Source organism: Eriocheir sinensis, chromosome 70 (genome assembly GCF_024679095.1).
Source record: "Eriocheir sinensis breed Jianghai 21 chromosome 70, ASM2467909v1, whole genome shotgun sequence".
NCBI lineage: Eukaryota > Metazoa > Arthropoda > Malacostraca > Decapoda > Varunidae > Eriocheir > Eriocheir sinensis.
In genome coordinates this window covers 1,253,817-1,274,420 of record NC_066578.1, presented here as the reverse complement: position 1 = coordinate 1,274,420, position 20,604 = coordinate 1,253,817, and positions in this window count along the sequence as shown.

Below are 20,604 nucleotides of genomic sequence, written 5' to 3'. Positions count from 1 at the left end.
AGAGAAGACCAATAAAGAGAAGTTGAAGAAGGAGAGAGAGTAGGTTCATTCGGCTGCCAAGAAGAAAGGAAGGAGGAGGAGGAGGAGAAGAGGAGGAAGAAAAGAGGGAAGAATGAGGCAGGGAGGAGGGAGAGGAGTAAGAGGAAGAGGATGAAGAAGAGGCAGAAAAAAGAAATTGAAGAAGGAGAACGAGTAGGCTAATTCGGCTGGCAAGAAGAAAAGAAGAGGGGGAGGAGAAGAGGAGGGAGAAAAAGAGAAGATGGAGGCAGGGAGGAGGGGGAGGAGTAAGAGAAAGAGATTGAAGAAGAGGCAGAAAAAATAAATTGAAGAACGAGGAGGAGGAGGTTCCGTTCGCTTGGCAGAAGACAAGACAAGGAGAGAGCAAATAGGAAGAAGCAAAGTGAGACATCATTGAGGAGAATGGAGGATAGAATGGCGTAAAAATCGATGAATAATAATGATACTACTACTACTACTACCACCACTACTACTACTACTACTACTACTACTACTACTACTACTACGAGGAATATGGTGTTGAGAGAAAAATGTAAAACCGAAAATTATAGGAAAAAAGTGCAGCCTAGAACAAGGATATTGAAGATTGGAACGAGAGAAAGAAAATACGAGGAGGAAGAAAAAGGAGGAGGAGGAGGAGGAGGAGAAAGAAAAGCAGTAGTGTTGTGAACCGCTTTCCGTCTGTCCGTCTGTCTGTCTGTTGGATTGATTATCTGCTTGCCTGCTTGTCTGTGTCTGTCTGCCTCTGTCTCTCTATCTATATTATGTCTTATCCAACTTTCGATATTTTTGTTTATCTATCTAGCATCTATCTATCTATCTGGGGCTTGTTTTATATTTTCTTGAGTTACTTCCTTTGCTGTAAAAAATCTCTATCTATCTATCTATCAAATCTTTCTATCTATCTGTCTATCCATCTACATATCTATCAGTTTATCTACCTCACAGCCTCGGTTACTCTATCGCCTAACACCTTACAAGTCTTTTTGCTTAACTACTTTCGAGACCGTTCCATGAAGGCTCGGTAGATCGATGGAGGGAAGGAGGAGAAAGTTAGCAGCGGAGGAAGAATCTTTTGGGAGGAGGAAAGGAGAGGAGGAAATGTTAATACGTGTGGAAATAAAGGAAGAGCGAGAAAATATGATAGGTTAGAAGGAGAGAGAGAGAGAGAGAGAGAGAGAGAGAGAGACAGACAGACAGACAGACAGACAGACACAAAGACACAAAGACAGACAGAGACAAAGACAGAGACAAAGACAGACACAGACAGAGACAAAGACAGACACAGACAGAGACAAAGACAGACACAGACACAGACAAAGACAGACACAGACACAGACAAAGACAGACACAGACACAGACAGACACAGAGAGAGAGAGAGAGGATGTGTTGCGGAAAGTTGGCTTGAGTAAGTTAATTGGTTGGAGGTTCACTTTACTTTGGCTCCGAGTGTGTGTGTGTGTGTGTGTATGTGTGTGTGTGTGTGTGTGTGTGTGTGTGTGTGTGTGTGTCTGTGTGTGTGTGTGTGTGTGTGTGTGTGTGTGTGTGTGTGTGTGTGTGTGTGTGTGTGTGTGTGTGTGTGTGTGTGTGTGTGTGTGTGTGTGTGTGTGTGTTTAGAGATGGAATAAGTGCAGCAGGAACACCACTACCACAGACAACGAGACCAGGAACAATAGTTAAAAAATTGACCTTTCTTTTGGCCACTGTTTACTACTCTCTGTTATAGGAGCAGCGATTAGCGGGCTTTTTTTTTTCCTCACACTCCTTTTTTTTTTTTTTTTTTTTTTTTTTGCCCTTGAGATGCTTCCTTGACTGTAAAAAAAATAATAAACTATCGCAGGAAAACTAACAACAATGGTAGTACCCTTAACGTGAGCAACAATTAGCGGGCTTTTTTTTTCTACATTTTCTTTTTTGTTGCCCTTGAGTTGTGTTGTCTGTTGGGTAAAAAAATAAATAAATAAATAAAGTGAGAGAAATACCGTGGATGAAGACAGTAGCTCCAATAATTCAACAACAATACCCTCCTCGCAACAGACAACAACAACAACAACAACAACAAGATCACTTACAGCCACGCCAACAGCCAGCACTATCATCAAAGCACTAAATCAAGAGTTCTGAAAGTGGTGTAGTGTAACCTCAATAACGGAACCGTCACCTTAAAACAACGTAAACAACTTAAACAAGAACGAAATAAAGAAAAAAAAGAAAGAAAGAATGAACTAATGAGAGAAAGGAAGAAAGAAGAAAGAAAAGAAGAAAATGGAAAAAAAGAAGAAAGAATGACCTCCAATATCAGCAAGAGCAACTTCACAAACAACGTCCCAAAACAATAAGAACATCAACAACAACAACAGGAAAACAAACACGACAAAAAAGTAACATAAAAACAGCTTTGGACGCTAGATTTTTTTGCTGTTATTTTAAGCGAACTAGAACAACACGGTCAGCTATCCCTCTCTCTCGCTCTCGCTCTCACACACCACACACACACACACACACACACACACACACACACACACACACACACACACACACACCTGTGAATAACTTTCATTGTGTCTCCCCTCTCTCCACCTTTCCGGGAGCTGCACATCGGCCTCGTCCGTTCCAATCCGTCTGTGTATATGCGAGTCTTCTATGTAGTAATGTTAACCGGAGGGAAGGAATGGCTTACACGCGTCATTAAACCTTCTCAGTTGTTTTCCCCGATGTTAGTTTCTGGGATTTCTGCAAGGTATTATTTTTTTTTTCACATGTTCCCATTCTCTTAGATATCAATAACAGCTTGCCTTCTTAGTGTTCTTTTTCTTTTTATTTATTTGCACGCCCTCCGATATTCACGACATGTCTTCCTAACTGTAGGTCATTTTAGTTTAGTCCTCTTTCAATAACTTTGATTCTCTTAGATGGTAACAGTGAGCCTTCCTATATGCATGTGTTCTTCGTTTTCTTTTTCTTGTTATATTATTATTTTCTCATAAACAGGATACCTTCTAAATGTGCAAGCCTCTTTAGTTTAATTATTCTTTTCAGATATTTTCATTCTCATATAAACGTTACATCACCCTTTTCTCTTTTTACAGTAAAGGAAACAGCTCATGGGCAAAAAAAAAAAAAAAAAAAAAACAGCTTTGGACGCTAGATTTTTTTGCTGTTATTTTAAGCGAACTAGAACAACACGGTCAGCTATCCCTCTCTCTCGCTCTCGCTCTCTCTCTCTCTCTCTCTCTCTCTCACACACCACACACACACCACACACACACACACACACACACACACACACACACACACACACACACACACACACACCTGTGAATAACTTTCATTGTGTCTCCCCTCTCTCCACCTTTCCGGGAGCTGCACATCGGCCTCGTCCGTTCCAATCCGTCTGTGTATATGCGAGTCTTCTATGTAGTAATGTTAACCGGAGGGAAGGAATGGCTTACACGCGTCATTAAACCTTCTCAGTTGTTTTCCCCGATGTTAGTTTCTGGGATTTCTGCAAGGTATTATTTTTTTTTTCACATGTTCCCATTCTCTTAGATATCAATAACAGCTTGCCTTCTTAGTGTTCTTTTTCTTTTTATTTATTTGCACGCCCTCCGATATTCACGACATGTCTTCCTAACTGTAGGTCATTTTAGTTTAGTCCTCTTTCAATAACTTTGATTCTCTTAGATGGTAACAGTGAGCCTTCCTATATGCATGTGTTCTTCGTTTCTTTTCTTGTTATATTATTATTTTCTCATAAACAGGATACCTTCTAAATGTGCAAGCCTCTTTAGTTTAATTATTCTTTCAGATATTTTCATTCTCATATAAACGTTACATCACCTTTTTTTTACAGTAAAGGAAAAAAAAAAAAAAAAAAAAAAAACAGATTGGGCCGCTAGATTTTTTTGCTGTTATTTTTCGCGAACTAGAACAACACTGTGAGATATCCCTCTCTCTCGCTCTCGCTCTCTCTCTCTCTCGCACACACTCTCTCTCTCTCTCTCTCTCTCTCTCTCTCTCTCTCTCTCTCTCTCTCTCTCTCTCTCTCTCTCTCTCTCTCTCTCTCTCTCTCTCTCTCTCTCTCTCTCTCTCTCTCTCTCTCTCTCTCTCTCTCTCTCTCTCTCTCTCTCTCTCTCTCTCTCTCTCTCTCTCTCTCTCTCTCTCTCTCTCTCTCTCTCTCTCACACACACACCACACACACACACACACACACACACACACACACACACACACACACACACACCTGTGAATAACTTTCATTGTGTCTCCCCTCTCTCCACCGTTCCGGGCGCTGCACCTCGGCCTCGTCCGTTCCAATCCGTCTGTGTATGCAGTCTTCTATGTAGTAATGTTAACCGGAGGGAAGGAATGGCTTACACGCGTCATTAAACCTTCTCAGTTGTTTTCCCGATGTTAGTTTCCTGATTTCCTGCAAGGTATTATTTTTTTTTTCACATGTTCCCATTCTCTTAGATATCAATAACAGCTTGCCTTCTTAGTGTTCTTTTTCTTTTTATTTATTTGCACGCCCTCCGATATTCACGACATGTCTTCCTAACTGTAGGTCATTTTAGTTTAGTCCTCTTTCAATAACTTTGATTCTCTTAGATGGTAACAGTGAGCCTTCCTATATGCATGTGTTCTTCGTTTTCTTTTTCTTGTTATATTATTATTTTCTCATAAACAGGATACCTTCTAAATGTGCAAGCCTCTTTAGTTTAATTATTCTTTTCAGATATTTTCATTCTCATATAAACGTTACATCACCCCTTTCTCTTTTTACAGTAAAGGAAACAGCTCATGGGCAAAAAAAAAAAAAAAAAAAAAACAATAATGAAAAAAAAGTCCACCAATTGTTGCTCCCATATTGTATACCTTCTTAGTTTTGTTTTGTTTTTCATTCATTTTAGTTTCCTCAGATATAAAAGACACCTTCCTAATTGCATGCGTCTTTACTGTCATTCTTCTTGTCATATATTTTCATTCCCTTATATAAAAACAGCACACCGTCTTAATTACATGTCTTATTAATTTCGTTCGTCTTTTCATTCATTTTCGTTCACTCAAGTATAAACATCACACATTCCTTATAGCATGTCTTTTTAGTTTCGTTCATTTGACATATTTTCATACCGTAAGATACTGACAAGACCTTCCTATTTATATGTCTTCTTTTTCTTCTTCTTCTTCTTCTTCTTCATCTTCATCTTCATCTTCATTTTCATCTTCATCTTCATCTTCATCTTCATCTTCATCTTCTTCTTCTTCTTCTTCTTCTTCTTCTTCTTCTTCTTCTTCTTCTTCTTCTTCATCTCCATCTTCATCTTCATCTTCATCTTCATCTTCATCTTCATCTTCTTCTTCTTCTTCTTCTTCTTCTTTCTTTACCGCGCAAGAAAATTTGTGTATGCTTTCCTTTCAATCCTCCTCGCTTTCTTGGTTTCGTTCCTTTCCGCTGTATTGAAATTGCTGTTTATTTTTCTTCCTGTCTTCTACGCCTTCTTAACGCAACCAGAGGCCAGTATTTCCTAGACCCACCGCCGTTCCTGGTAAACTCATTGCAACACCGTGCCATTTCTTTCCTGCCTTCCTCGTCTTAAGATCCTTCCTAGTAAAGAGTGGTCCCAGCCTCAAGCAGCATCCACTCTTTTACGTGTCGGCTCTCGCTTGCCTGACTTTTGTTGAGGCATTGCTGTTTTTTATTTACCCGGCTATTTACTTGTCAGGCCTTTACGTACACACACACACACACACACACACAGGAGGAGGGGGGCAGCGAGGAAGAGAGGAAGAGATTTACATAGATTTACACAGAAAGTTAGACCACACAGACCCCATGGTTCAGACTAGGAGAGAGAGAGAGAGAGAGAGAGAGAGAGAGAGAGAGAGAGAGAGAGAGAGAGAGAGAGAGAGAGAGAGAGAGAGAGAGAGAGAGAGAGAGAGAGAGAGAGAGAGAGAGAGAGAGAGAGAGAGAGAGCATGTTCACAACGGCCTCAAGTTATTATTATTATTATTATTATTATTATTATTATTATTATTATTATTATTATTATTATTATTATTATTATTATTTTATTATTATCACTATTACCATTATTATTATTTTCATCATCATCATCATCATTATAATTATAATTATAATTATTATTATTATTATTATTATTATTATTATTATTATTATTATAATTATTATTATTATTATTATTATTATTATTATTATTATTATTATTATTATTATTATTATTATTATTATTATTATTATTATTATTATTATTATTATTATTATTATTATTATTATTATTATTATTATTATTATTATTATTATTATTATTATTATTATTATTATTATTATTATTATTATTATTATTATTATTATTATTATTATTATTATTATCAACATTATTGTTATTAATACTGCTGTTATTATTATTAATATTATAATTATTATTATTATTAATATTATAATTATTATTATTGTTATTATTATTATTATTATTATTATTATTATTATTATTATTATTATTATTATTATTATTATTATTATTATTATTATTATTATTATTATTATTATTATTATTATTATTATTATTATTATCAACATTATTACCATTATAATTGTTCTTGGTATTGGTGATGGTGTTATTGCTGTTTTTGTTTTTGTTTTTGTTGCTGTTGGTGGTACTGTTGGTTGTGATGGTGGTTGCCGTGGTGATGGTTGTGGTGGTGGTTGCCGTGGTGATGGTTGTGGTGGTGGTTGCCGTGGTGATGGTTGTGGTGGTGGTTGCCGTGGTGATGGTTGTGGTGGTGGTTGCCGTGGTGATGGTTGTGGTGGTGGTTGCCGTGGTGATGGTTGTGGTGGTGGTTGCCGTGGTGATGGTTGTGGTGGTGGTTGCCGTGGTGATGGTTGTGGTGGTGGTTGCCGTGGTGATGGTTGTGGTGGTCTCTTGGAAAATAAAAATATAAACGTATCATTTCACATTCTATGAATTTCTATGAATTTTTTTTTATCAAATTAACATTTAGAGTTGAAATCCAGGAAACAAATCCGATTCATCCTTTTCCTCTCCTCCAATTTTACGTGGGAGCTAGAAAATAGTTATTCGTGTAGGATTTTTCAATTTTTGTTAGTTTTCTTCCGTGAGCCGCATCCTTGTTTTCAGATAAGGGAAAATGACCATACATACAGTCTTCTTTTAGAAAAATATACATGAAAGGAAAGAACAAGCGAGTCGCTGTTATCTCAGCCTCCGTGGTGTAGTGGCTTGCCGGCTAAATACGAATCCACGGGCCCGGATTCGAATCCTGGCCTTGGCTGTCGGCGTGCAGCTAACCCAGGTGTTCATTTCCCCTTGCGTGCTGGCCCGTGAATGGGTACCTGGGAAAACCCGAGGAAGGTAAACTGTGGTAACCCGGATGTCACGCTGGCCATGTGTCCGGGGAGAAAAGGTTCTTACTCACCACAGGCTCAAATGTCCCATGTGACGGAAATGAGCACCGAGGACACGCGCAACTTTTTTTTTTTTTCCTACTGTACGCCTATAGCACCGGTAGGCTTTCTTGAGGGGCTTGGATGGTAGTCGTCCCCAACCCGTCATGGCGCAGGCAAGTGTTTTATAGTGGCGCCATCTTCTCTTGGGCTGTAGCGTATGTCCCCATCTTTACCTTTACCTCACTGAACGAAGGGTTAGGGAGAGTGACATCCAGGAGTCAAGGGAACGCTGGGAGGCAGGGCAGGCGAGGAGGGTTGTGGGGGAGCCGGAACAGGGAAGGAAATGAGGTAAGGCGGCAAAACTGCAGGGAAAGGGCGAGGCATGGCGACCCTCAGACCCGACGATGATGTTGGTGCCATGCCACTGTCACTACGCAAGGTCTGTCTGTCTGTCTACCTGCCTGTCATTATATCCGTCTGTCTGACTGTCTCTATCTGCTTGTGTGTCTGTTTGCCGGTCAGTCGATCTGCCAGTTACTGTGTCTGTGTGGTTATCGTGCCTATGTATGTCTCTGTCTGTCTGTATCTTTGTCTGTCTGTTTGTCTGTCTGTCTGCCACTGTATCCGTCTGTCTGACTGTCTTCCGGTCTGTCTGTCTGTCTGTCGGTCGGTAGGTCGATATGCCAGTCACTATGTCTGTGTGCCTGTTGTGTCTGTCCGTCTATCTGTCTTGCCTGTCTGTCTGTCCTCATAAATACAGATTCATACATTATATCATTTATCTCACCGATTCTACATATCCTGACTGATTGCTTAACTCACCTCGACGCCTTGAAATGAATAGTGATGATGGTGATGAGGATGACGAGGATGATGAAAGCGTGGTTATGGTGGCGGTGGTTAAGTGCTGACTATGATGCTGGTAAAAGGGCTATTACACTGGGCAAATTTTCCGTGGATCTTAAGTCAAACCACGATTTCCGTTGGCGTGGTTCTCATATTTCCGTGGTTTTCTGACGTGTCCACGATCTTCCAAAGCTGCGGTAGAGTTCCTTGAAGGACGACGGTATTACTCACCATCATCATCATCAGCAATAACAAGAAACAAATGAGAACCACGCCAGCGGAAATCGTGGTTTGACTGAAGATCCACGGAAAGATTACCCAGTGTAATAACCCCTTAATGCTAATACAAGCACCAACATACTTTATACTTTAGCTACGCCTTCGTGAATTTGTAGGTGTCTCTGTACTTCAATATAACGGGCTTGCGGGCGGTGACGATACTGGTAATAAAAAGGGATTCTGATGACGATGTCGACGACGAGCATCGACGTACCCAGCGGGCGCGTACCTTGCATTTAATGAAGGTTTTAATTAGTGACTTTCCATACAGTCCTTTTGACATCCGCTTTGCTCTGGGTTATTTTCAGATTTTCCCTTTTTCAGTTTCTCTCACATAGTATTGTATTGTGTCATCGCTGAACCATGCACGAGGATACGTAACGATATGAAGAGACTACAAGAGACTAGACGGCCTACACTCAATAGCTCCAGAAAACGGATTAGTGGTCAGTTACCGGCCCATCCATGCGTCTGTCTATTTATTATTTAAAGCTTCGAACCGTGTTTACATCTACTTCTGATCTGCTTAATTTGGTTTATTCATTCATTGCCAGACTCGTGAACTCGTTTTTACATACTCCCTTCCTGAATTTAAATGTATCGAATTTGTATCCTTATCTACAAGTCCTAGATTCATCATACAATATAACTACTTGGTCTAAATAAATTTTGTCACCTTAACCCATTAGAAAACTTCGTTGAAAAGATGTAAATTAAGATTCATTAGTCTTTTCTGTACGATAACTTTCCAAGCCCTTGAATCATTTTGATTATTAATAATTTGACTGATTTAAGGAAGCCTCTCTCTATTTTTTTTCTTTAAGAACACTAAACCTGAATAGTGTAAGCGACGTGGGATTTGATGATGACTTTATTCTCCTGTTACTACTTTGTCTGGAGAGTAAACCTACAACTCTATCATCACGGGTTTGGGCTGTAAAACATTGATTAACCCGGTAGCTGCGAGGACCGTGTTTCTTAAAGGTCCCTCTGAGCAAGAAAAATGAGAAACAATCATCTCTCATGCACCCAGCTATCACCTTCCTCAACACTAAACATCCTCGGTCTATCCTTAACTCAAAATCTCAACTGGAAACTTCATATCTCATCTCTTACTAAATCAGCTTCCTCGAGGCTGGGTTCTGTACCGTCTCCGCCAGTTCTTCTCCCTGCACAGTTGCTGTCCATACAGGGGCCTTGTCCGCCCTCGTATGGATTATGCATCTCATGTGGGGCTCCTCACACAGCTCTTCTGGACAGAGTGGAGGCAAAGGCTCTTCGTCTCATCAGCTCTCCTCCTCATACTGATAGTCTTCTACCTCTTAAATTCCGCCGCAATGTTGCCTCTCTTTCTATCTTCTATCGATATTTCCACGCTGACTGCTCTTCTGAACTTGCTAACTGCATGCCTCCCCCTCCCACGGCCCCTGCTGCACTCGACTTTCTACTCATGCTCATCCCTATACTGTCCAAACCCCTTATGCAAGAGTTAACCAGCATCTTCACTCTTTCATCCCTCACGCTGGTAAACTCTGGAACAATCTTCCTTCATCTGTATTTCCTCCTGCCTACGACTTGAACTCTTTCAAGAGGAGGGTATCAGGACACCTCTCCTCCCAGAAACTGACTTATCTTTCAATACCTCTTTGGATTCTTTTTAGGAGCAGCGAGGAGCGGGCTTTTTTTATTAATGTTTACTTTTTTATGCCCTTGAGCTGTCTCCTTTGCTGTAAAAAAAAAAAAAAAAAAAAAAAACATTTCATAATATGTATCAACGTATTTGTGATCAGTTTATGCATCATCTATTTTGGGGTGGTTTTTATCATGGCACAAATTTGGCCCGTCGCTGGTACACGGTAAAGCCACAAATTTGGCCCGTCGCTGGTACACGGTAAAGCCACAAATTTGGCCCGTCGCTGGTACACGGTAAAGCCGCAAATTTGGCCCGTCACTGCTACATTTTGTAAAGCCACAATTTGGCCCGTCGCTGGTACACGGTAAAACCACAAATTTGGCCGTCGCTGGTACACGGTAAAACCACAATTTGGCCCGTCGCTGGTACACAGGTAAAGCCGCAAATTGGCCCGTCGTTGCTGGTACACGGTAAAGCCACAAATTTGGCCCGTCGCTGGTACACGGTAAAGCCGCAAATTTGGCCCGTCGCTGGTACACGGTAAAGCCGCAAATTTGGCCCGTCGCTGGTACACGGTAAAGCCCCAAATTTGGCCCGTCGCTGGTACACGGTCAAGCCGCAAAATTGGCCCGTGGCTGGTACACGGAAAAGCCGCAAATTTGACGATTTGGTACGGAAAAGCCACAAATTTGGCCCGTCTGTTTGCTGGTACACGGTAAAGCCACAAATTTGGCCCGTCGCTGGTACGGTAAAGCCGCAAATTTGGCCCGTCGTTGGTACATCTTGCAGTAAAGCCGCAAATTTGGCCCGTCGCTGGTACACGGTAAAGCCGCAAATTTGGCCCGTCGCTGCTACACGGTAAAGCCGCAAATTTGGCCCGTCGCTGCTAACGGGTTAAAATGGGTCATAGATTAGGGCCCACACGTCCGCTCATTACTTTCCCAGCTGGAATGACCTAGGACTATATCATTCAAGAAATAGTTGCTCAGAGGGTTATTTTTCCTCCACTTGAACTTCATCTTCCAATATGCTACATCCACCCTGGCCGTTAACCCGGTAGCAGCGACGGGCCAAATTTGTGGCTTTACCGTGTAGCAGCGACGGGCCAAATTTGTGGCTTTCGTACCGTGCCGCAGCGACAGGCCAAATTGTGGCTTTACCGTGTACCAGCGACGGGCCAAATTTGTGGCTTTACCGTGTACCAGCGACGGGCCAAATTTGTGGCTTTACCGTCAGCGACGGCCAAATGGGTGTGAAAGCTTTGCGTGTCTTGCCAACGACAGGCCAAATTGTGGCTTTACCGTGTACCAGCGACAGGCCAAATTTGTGGCTTTACCGTGTCACCAACGACGGCCAAATTTGTGGGTTTATCGTATTACCAACGACAGGCCAAATTTGTGGCTTTACCGTGTACCAGCGACGGGCCAAATTTGTGGGTTTATCGTGTACCAGCGACGGGCCAAATTTGTGGGTTTATCGTGTACCAGCGACGGGCCAAATTTGTGGCTTTACCATGTACCAGCGACGGGCCAAATTTGTGGGTTTATCGTGTACCAGCGATGGGCCAAATTTATGGCTTTACCGTGTACCAGCGACGGGCCAAATTTGTGGCTTTACCGTGTACCAGCGACGGGCCAAATTTGTGGCTTTACCATGTACCAGCGACGGGCCAAATTTGTGGGTTTATCGTGTACCAGCGACGGGCCAAATTTGTGGCTTTACCGTGTAGCAGCGACGGGCCAAATTTGTGGCTTTACCGTGTACCAGCGACGGACCAAATTTGTGCCATGATATAAACCCCCCAAAATAGATGATGCATAAACTGATCACAAATGCTTTGATATATATTATGAAATGGTTTGTGTGAGTGATGATTTTTTCTCATTTTTCTCGCTTAGAGGGACCTTTAAGAAACATGATCCCCGCAGCCACCGGGTATTAAACTTCCCCTCCAAACCCTAGTATTGCTGTCTGATCTAACCAATCGCCGTATTCTTGTGACATCAGCAAACTTCCTTGTGCCAATGGTTACACCGCACTCTTTCGACCACTCATCTTTACTCTTATATAGGAGCAGTGATTAGCGGGCTATTTTTCATTGTTTTATTTTTTTTGCCCTTGAGCTGCTTCCTTTACTGTAAAAAAAAAAATACTTAATAACGATGATACAAGTGATGACCTGTAACGAACCAAGGAATGAGGTCTGCGGGGCGCCACCACTAACGGGAGCCCACGCTGATTTATAACCGCTTCCTTAAACTCTCTGCATCCCTCACTAAGCCACGCCTTGATCCATCCCAAAACTTTACCCCTATCTGCTATATTCGTGGTCAGTTTCATCTATTCAGTTCTAGCAATCCATGCAGGTTATCGCTTATATCGTCTTTAACATTAATCGTTGCAAGGGTAGGGGTAGGCGGTGGCTGAGTGGTTAGCGTGCTGGGCTCACATTCACGGCGCCATGGACAACGTCGGTTCGAATCCCTACGCTATCACCTGGGATTTTTCAGTCACCGCCGAGTGGCCTAAGACTACCCACATGCTGTCCGGAAGACCACCCATCAACCTGGACTCTAGAAGAAACCGTCCAGTGAATCCAGAATTAGCCAGAATGAGGTCCGGGGGGGCAACATGAGCCAAACATAACTAGCGCCACTATAAAAAAATTGCCTGCGCCATGACGGGCTTAAGCTGACCACCAGGCCCCTGAAGAAAGCCTACCGGTGCAATAGGCAGGGATGTAAAAAAAAAAAAAAAGTTCCAAAGGGCGCCTAATTGTGACCAGATATTCTTTGCTACCTCTCATGGGCGGGCGGGTCAGGCGAGTCGCTCCAATACTGATCAAAACGTTGGGGTTGTGCATTAGAGGTGTATGTCATTGTCGTGAAGGGTGAAGGGTAGTGGGAACACACACACACACACACACACACACACAGACACTTACAGACATACACCCACACAGACATACACACACAAAAAAAATCCTGTAATACTTAAAAACTGTAATATCCGCTTGAGCATGTATCCCTGACTTTCCCTTGACGACCTCATAGACTTCATAATATCTCCCCTTCCCTTTATGGCCAATACAGAGGACAGGCGATCGCGGCGGGTAAGTTAGATGACTGGGGACCCAAACTTCCCGTGTCCCGTCTGTCCACCGTTGCCAGATTGTCGTACTCATGGCATAGTATTTACCGGTTTCTGACGCCTAACTATTGCCAAGAAACATCAGTAACTAACTATTTTAACGATAATTATAAGTGAATCTCCTTATTGGGGTCCACGAGACAGTTTTTTGGTCGGAAGTCGGTAAGTATAAGAGGCTGAGTGAGACAATTTGGCAGTGTTGCGTCTGTCCCTTGTGGAGACGTTCAGTACCTCACAAAGTTTTCCCCTTCCAGGTAGACTTCTTGGCTCATGGATATGCTACTAGACTTATTGCTCTCTTTACTGAAATAGGGAAAAAATATCATTAACTTTTGATATGAAATTATAACATTACTCTTTGAACACCGCCTCTGCGAGTCTGCATAAAACAATCTGCTCGTATGGCCACAGCTTCGTCAAGTGTGGGTAGGTGTGTCCCATCACACGGACAGGTATCACATGTCTTCGGTCACAGGGATACAAAGTGATATTGATAAACGTTTTACTATTTCATCAACAAGCACCTTCATCTGAACCCGGTAGCTGCGGGGATCATGTTTCTTAATGGTCCCTCTAAGCGAGAAAAATGAGAAAAAATCACCACTCACGCAAACCATTTCATAATATATATCAACGCATTTGTGATCAGTTTATGCATCATCTATTTTTGGGGGTTTAGTATATCATGGCAAAAATTTAGCCCGTCGCTGGTACACGGTAAAGCCACAAATTTGGCTCGTCGCTGGTACACGGTAAAGCCACAAATTTGGCCCGTCGCTGGTACACGGTAAAGCCACAAATTTGGCTCGTCGCTGGTACACGGTAAAACACCAATTCGTCGCACAATTTTGGGTAAAGCCACAAATTTCGTCGCTGGTACGGTAAAGCTAAAATTTGGCCCGTCGCTGGCAATTTTTTGGTAAGCCACAAATTTGGCCCGTCAATTTACGGTATCGGTAAAGCCACAAATTTGGCCCGTCGCTGCTACATGGTAAAGCCACAAATTTGGCTCGTCGCTGGTACTGGGTTAAAGATCTACTCACCTCCCCGGATGGGTTAGATGACAAACTCGTGACAGCTATTTCGATAAAGGGAGGTTTCGAAATGAATATGTGCCAAGAAAATGTAATATAAATAATACATTGACACACGGGAAATAGGAGATAAACCCAAGCAAGAGACCGAATCGACCATTATTTAGTAGAAAGAAATAAGGCGGAGAGTAAGTGCCCTGAGTACTATTAAAGTGTGCTTCTGTATGTGCAGGTGTGCTAAACTCACTTCCGAATGCGTGCTAGACTAATGACCAGTCAGCACTCTAACCGAAAGAACTTGAAGCTGCATAGTAAACCGCGCATCCCCCAACCCGGAAGACGGAACATACCCCCAACTGACACCTGATACCCATTTCCTGCTGGGTGGACAAGGGCACCGTTGAAATGAGACTACCCAGCCTTCTTAGCTCCAGGGAATCGAACCAGACACCTCTTGGTTGTATAGTCTAATCATTGTACTGTGTGTGTGTGTATGTGTGTGTGTGTGTGTGTGTGTGGTGTATGTAAATAGAGGTAACTCAAGTAACCCAAACATTTTGTATTTGAAGAGTGCGTGTTGTTGAGTAAGGGAAAACTAAAAAAAAAAAAGAGTGGGATGAAGGAAATGAAAAGAAATAGGACACGTGAGAGAAGAAGGAGTGGGATGGAAGGAAGGGAGCGAGGCAAAGGCGGTGCAGGAAATAAAGGGAGAGGGTGATGTAGAAAACAGGAAGCAGGGGATTGAAAGAAAACGGTAAGTGTGTGTAGGGAAAGTAGAGATGGCAGTGGGGCGACTAGAGAGTGAAAAAAAAGGCTGACGTGTGTAGGGAAAATATAGGGATGGCAGTTGGGAGGCAGAGAATAGGGAGGCGACAGAAGACTGAAAAGAAAAGGCTGGCTTGTGTGTAGGGAAAGTAGAGGGTGAAAGTAGGGAAGCAGAGTAGGGAGGCGACAGAAGAGTGAAAAGGCAGGCCTGTGTAGGGAAAGCAGAGGGTGGCAGATGGGGCTGTTGGTGTTTAGTGAGTGTTCTGATGCTAATTGGTTCACGGATACATAAAGGCATTATCCGTCAGGGTTATTTTATTGACAAAAATTGCACAGGTCATGAGGACAAACAAAACACATAAAAAAGGTGTTTGTGTGTGTATGCGTGTATATGAATGTTGTGTAGTGTAAGTGAAATTGAAGTGTTGGTGTATATGTGGAACAATATGCATAAGTTAACAAGAGGAGGACGAGAACAGACAGTTGAAGATAAACAAGTAGAGGGTGGCAGTGGACGGCAGTGAATAGGGAGGCGACAAAGGAATGAAAAGAAAAGGCATTTGTAGGGAAAGTAGGTTATGGCAGTAGGGAGGCAGAGAGTATGGAGGCGACAAAAGGGCGAGGGGAGGGGAAGGAGGGGAAAGGGTGCGGGAGTAGTTTCCAGGTAGGCTTATTTGCATATATCCAATTAGGTGTTGCGTGACATTGAAATTATTCCACTTTATGCTTACACGTTCCTCCCCCCTCCCCCCCCCCCCACCACCACCACACACACACACACACACACACACACACACACACACACACACACACACACACACACACACACACACACACCTATTTTGCTTTACACGATCTTATGGTCTGGTAGTTTGTGGTGTCAACTCTCAACCGTAGCGTCCGGGGTTGGAGTCTGGTGCGCGGCAAAGATATACGATATGTACTGAGGGTTATGCGATGCACTCAACACACACATGAAGCCTCCAGCCATGTAAACGCCTTGCTTATGTATGTGTCTGTGTAAGAGAACTAGGTGTGTGATGCATGATACTGCTACACACTCACTGCCACCCACCTGCCGACACACACACACACACACACACACACACACACACACACACTCAACTCTGCACAGGTTGGTCGTGGCACAGTGTTTGCTCAGTACAAATGTGTGCATCAGCTCAGTGAGGCAGCCTGCTCTAGAGGATATTGCGTCTATTGTTTGTGGACCTGCCTGTGAAAGTAACTGGATAGGGGGTGTATATTGCATAAAAGCTTTTTACTGCTATTGAACGTGGTGAATGCAATTGTGTCCGTGGTAACAAAAATGAAAATATTGGCATGCTATTACTCACTACTACTACTACTACCACTACTACTACTACTACCACTACAACTTCAACTACAACTACTACTACAACTACTACTACTACAACTACTACTACTACAACTACAACTACTACTACTACAAAACTACTACCGCTGCTGCTGCTGATGAATATGCTACTATTACAGTTTATGATAATGGTAATAACAGTAATAATAAAAGTGTAAATAATAATAACAAAGCGATTATGTTAAGAGGAATAAAACATAACACGACAACACACGTCACGCCAACATCATTCCCACTATCTTTTTCTTCATCATCAACATCATCATCATCAAAGCAACACCCTCAGCAACACAAACACGGCCACCGCCACCTTCACCACACCCGCCACCAAGACAACTATTGTATTTGCTGATGGATCCTCGAGACGCCAAACATCCTCTCATCCCTGAATTGATCCTCCTCTTATTCCCTTATCTCCTCATCCTCCTCGGTCTTGCCTCCGCGCACCTGCTTCTCTTTGTGACTCTTCCCATGCTCTCTTGCTTCCTCTTCACTTCCATCCAGTAACTTTTGCCTCCTCTTTTCCGCTCTCTTTCTGATTCTCTCTCTCTCTCTCTCTCTCTCTCTCTCTCTCTCTCTCTCTCTCTCTCTCTCTCTCTCTCTCTCTCTATCTCTCTTCCCTATTCACTTTTTTTTACTATTTTCTTTCTCCATTTTCTCTCTCTCATTTCCCTCCCCCTAGCTTTCACTTTCCTTATACTTCTTTCTCCCTTTTCATTCTGATTTTTTCCATTCTCTTCCTCTCCATCTCCCTTTTCTCTCTCCCTTTTCCCTCATCTCTAACTCACTTTTTCTTTCATTTTTCTGTTCTCATTCATATTTTCTTTCTTCCCTTCTGCCTCCATTTCCTTTCTCCCGTTTTCCTTCTGCCCTAATCTCACCATTCTTTTTCCTCTTTTCATCTCCCTCTCCTCTCTCCTATTCACTTTTATTTTCCTCCTTTCCTCTGTTCTCATTCTGATTTACTTTCTCTCCACCTCATCTTCCTCTCTCCCCTTTTCCTTCTGCCCTAATCTCACCATTCTTTTTCCTCTTTTCATCTCCCTCTCCTCTCTCCATTTCACTTTTATTTTCCTCCTTTCCTCTGTTCTCATTCTGATTTTCATTCTTCCTCTACACCTCCAACCATTTCCTCTCTCCCTTTTTCCTTCTGTCCTAATCTCACCATTCTTTCTCTGCTTTTCATCTCCCTCTCCTCTCTCCTATTCACTTTTATTTTCCTCCTTTCCTCTGTTCTCATTCTGATTTTCTTTCTTTCTTCCTCTCCACCCCCGTTTCCTCTCTCTCCCTTTTTTCCTTCTGCCCTAATCTCACCATTCTTTCTCTGCTTTTCATCTCCCTCTCCTCTCTCCTATTCACTTTTATTTTCCTCCTTTCCTCTGTTCTCATTCTGATTTTCTTTCTTTCTTCCTCTCCACCCCCGTTTCCTCTCTCTCCCTTTTTTCCTTCTGCCCTAATCTCACCATTCTTTCTATACTTTTCATCTCCCTCTCCTCTCTACTATTCACTTTTATTTTCCTCTGTTCTCATTCTGATTTTCTTTCTTTCTTTCTCTCCACCTCTTCTTCCTCTCTCCCCTTTTCCTTCTGCCCTAATCTCACTATTCTTTCTCTACTTTTCCCCTCCTCCTCTCTCCTATTTCCTTTCTCCTCTAACTCCCAATATTGTTTTTTTCTCCTTTCCATCTCCCTTTCCTCTCTCCCCTTTCCATCACCCACTTTATTATGCTCTACCTCCCTTTCCTTTCTCTCTTTTCCCTCTCCCCTAACACTCTTTTCTTTTACTCTGTCCTTTTCCTTTTTCTTATCCACTCTTTTACTGCTTTCTACCTCCCTCTCCTTTCACTTATTCTTCCACCTCTCTCTCTCTCCCCTAATAGTACTTTCTCCGTGTTCCGCCTCACCTCCCTTTCCTTTCTCTCTCTCTTGTTCTCCCATTTCTCCCTATCTTACCAGTACTTTCTCCCTGTCTAACCCCTCACACCTCCCTTCTCCTTGCTTATTCTACCACGCCTCTCTCTCCCCGACCAGTACTTTCTCCCTACCTCTTTCCCTTCCCTTCCTTTCTTTTCTCTCATTGTTCTGCCACCCCTTTCCTACCTCTCCCCCTTCCCTTCCTTTCCACTTCTATAATTCCTTCCCCTTCTGTCTCTCTCCGGCATTTGACCACAGATGTTGCGCCGACTAAATGAAACTTTCCAACTTTTCCCTTCCTTTCCTTTCTCTCATTTGTTCTACCACGCCTCTCTTTCCCCCACCAGTACTTTCTCCCTGTCTTTCTCTCGCCCTTCTCCCTTCCTTCCCTTTATCTTGCTTATTCTACCACGCCTCTCTCTCCCCGACCAGTACTTTCTCCCTACCTTTCTCCCTTCCCTTCCTTTCCTTTCTCTCATTTGTTCTACCACGCCTCTCTTTCCCCCACCAGTACTTTCTCCCTGTCTTTCTCTCGCCCTTCTCCCTTCCTTCCCTCTATCTTGCTTATTCTACCACGCCTCTCTCTAATCGACCAGTACTTTCTCCCTACCTTTCTCCCTTCCCTTTCTCTCATTTGTTCTACCACCCCTTCCTACCTCTCCCCCTTCCCTCCCTTTTCTTTATCTTTCTTGTTCTACCACCTCTTTCTTTCTCTCCTCCACCAGTACTTTCTCCCTACTTCTCTCCCTTCCTTTCCTCTCCTTTCTCTCATTTGTTCTACCACCCCTCTCTTTCCCCTACCAGTACTTTCTCCCTACCTCTCCCTTCCCTCCCTTTCCCTTCTCTCCCCTATTCTCCCACCTCTCTCTCCCCTATTCTCCCAACTCTCTCTCTCCCCTACCAGTACTTTCTCCCTTCCCCAACACCTCCCTATCCTTTTCCTTCCCCTCGCCTATTCTCTCATCCCTCGCTTCCCTATCAGTATTTTTCCCCACCCTCCCCCCACACCTCCCTCTCCTTTCTCTCACCTTTCTCTTCCCTGCCAGTACTTTCTCCCTACCTTTACCCCGCCCCCTTAATCTTACGCTCCCCTGCCCGTGTCGATTTCATTTGTTTCATCACGTTGGCGAGTCAGAGGGCGCTTTGGACTCTCCACTGTTTGCATCGGAGAGATATTACGCCTGTGACTGACTGGGTCGTTGGTGGGGGTGAGGGATGGGGGCTTATGCAAAGTGTGGAGGGAAGAGAAAAGTATTAAAGGGGAACACAAAAAAAGGGGAGGGGGTGTAAAGGGGCAAACTAAAGTAAGGTAAAGTAAACTAAAACAAAGTAAAGGGAGAAGGGGAAAATTCATGGGAAGATATGTTATGTTATGTGGGTTTTTTTTTTCAGCTCATCTTCCGTCACCAGCTTTAAGGCTTACTCTCTTTTTTTTTCTTTCTCTCGCTTTGTTTGTCTGTTTGTTGGTTGGTTTGTCTGTCTGTCTGTCTGTCTGTCTGTCTGTCTGTCTGTCTGTGTCTGTGTTTGTTTTCTGTCTGTCTGTCTGTCTTTCTCTCTCTCTCTCTCTCTCTCTCTCTCTCTCTCTCTCTCTCTCTCTCTCTCTCTCTCTCTCTCTCTCTCTCTCTCTCTCTCTCTCTCTCTCTCTCTCTCTCTCTCTCTCTCTCTCTCTCTCTCTCTGTCTTTTCGCCATAATAATCTTTCCCCCTTTTTTCCATTCCATTGACTAGAGAAGATGTTACATTATTTATCTTCCTTATCAAAACATCCCTGCACTTCACATCACCGAACACAAACATCTCTGCACTTCACATCACCGAACACAAACATCCCTGCACTCCACATCCCCGAACACAAACATCCCTGCACTTCACATCCCCGAACACAAACATCTCTGCATTTCACATCCCCGAACACAAACATCTCTGCACTTCACATCCCCGAACACAAACATCCCTGCACTCCACATCACCGAACACAAACATCCCTGCACTCCACATCCCCGAACACAAACATCTCTGCACTTCACATCACCGAACACAAGCATCTCTGCACTTCACATCCCGAACACAAACATCCCTGCACTCCACATCCCCGAACACAAACATCCTGCACTCCACATCCCTGAACACAAACATCCCTG